Source organism: Momordica charantia (genome assembly GCF_013281855.1).
Source record: "Momordica charantia cultivar OHB3-1 chromosome 6 unlocalized genomic scaffold, Mcharantia_2.0 BLBB01000006.1, whole genome shotgun sequence".
In the NCBI taxonomy this organism is placed as follows: domain Eukaryota; kingdom Viridiplantae; phylum Streptophyta; class Magnoliopsida; order Cucurbitales; family Cucurbitaceae; genus Momordica; species Momordica charantia.
The window spans coordinates 19978787-19980398 of record NW_028275164.1 but is presented as its reverse complement, the minus strand read 5'-3'; the positions used below and the strand labels follow the sequence as shown (position 1 = coordinate 19980398).

The window sequence follows — 1612 nt, the reverse complement described above, 5'->3', positions numbered from 1 at the left end:
GGTTCCGCTTAAGTAGCCTAGACATAGGACCTTAACCCGAGGTTGCGACTATTTCCATCCTAAAACTAAGATATCTCTCATAATAGACATATTAGGGAATATCTTAGGACTTTGAACTTGCTTAGACATAAGTCAAGTGAAAAGCGTAGTCGTTGGTTCCTAAAGTAAAATGCATAACGTCCTTAGCATATCCTTGATTCTTTGTTGGCTAACTTGAAGTAATTCGAGCTAGGTTTTATCATTATAAGTCCAAATCCCAAATCCAAAACCATTATTTGTGACCACTTCCCATTTTACAAGAATCACTCATTTCAACATTCACCGTTCTTTAAAACTTTAGAGTTTGGAAATTATTTAGAAGTCCTTGAGGATCGATACTTGGATACTCCATCCATTTTATATTACTCTGACAGGTGTGCGCTTGCATCTATATAATTGTTACCACGCTTAGTGCGTGCGTTCAGCAAAAACGCCCAGTCAAGTTTTTGGCACCGTTGCCGGGGACTTTAGTTTTAAAATTATTTTCAAATTCTTTTAGTTTTTATTTTTGTGAATTGTTGTTGGGTGTAATTTCCATCCACCGTTTTTGTTCTATATTTTGGTCGTTTATCTCACAAGGGTAAGTTAAAGTGCATGAGCACAAGATCTTTTCTTCTACCCCTTGACCCTGAGATTGAGCGGACCCTTCGAAAAACTTGAAAGGAGCAAAGACTTCGAAAACAACTAGAAAAGCAAAAAAAGAGAGAAGGTGAAATCAGTCCTGAAAGTGAGGTAGAGGGTACGAGCACATCAATGGCAGATATTCCACCTCGTGATCCGGTTGATCCACCTGCTGTTAACGGTAATATGAGGGATCATGCAAGAAATGATGAATTCAACCATATTCAGATGGCGGACAACAGAGACGTGGCAATGCGAGAATATGCCGCCACGGCTTTTCAGAACTTTGATTCAGGGATAGTCAACCCTATTCCAGCCCACGCAAACTTTGAGCTTAAACCAATGATGTTCCAAATGTTGCAGACAATTGGACATTTTGGAGGGCAGGAACATGAGGATCCACATGATCATCTGAAATCATTCATTCAAATTGCAAATGCATTTCAATTACCTGGTATAACAGACGATGCTCTGAGACTAACACTTTTTCCATTTTCTTTGAAGGACCAAGCTAGAGCATGGCTCAATGCATTTCCACCGGGATCCATCACCACATGGGGGTCGTTAGTGGAGAAGTTCTTAACAAAATTCTTCCCACCTACTCGCCACGCTGATATCAGAAAGGAGATCATCTCCTTTAGACAGTATGATCGTGAACCTGTTCACGAGGCGTGGGAAAGATTTAAAGAACTAATCAGGAAATGTCCGAACCATGGCTTGCCGGCATGCATCCAGATAGAACATTTCTTTAGAGGTTTAGATCATCCTACTAAGATGATGCTAAACAATGCTGCCAATGGAGCCTTTACAAAGAAGACATTCAACGAGATAGTTGACATCCTAAATGACTTAGCTTCACACAACGAACTATGGTGTTCGCAAACATCTAGGGCAGCACCAAAGAAGCAAGATCCAGCTGGAGTTTTGGCTCTGGACATTGCGACCTCGATGC

The 1612-nt window shown here is 40.8% G+C and overlaps 1 non-coding gene across 1 annotated transcript; it reads right to left on the bottom strand.

The window, feature by feature from the left end:
- Positions 1–1272: 1272 nt before the first annotated feature.
- On the bottom strand, positions 1273–1379 carry LOC148210887 (small nucleolar RNA R71). The gene has a single exon (XR_015792015.1). It is a non-coding gene; the product is annotated as a small nucleolar RNA R71 (small nucleolar RNA).
- Positions 1380–1612: the final 233 nt, after the last annotated feature.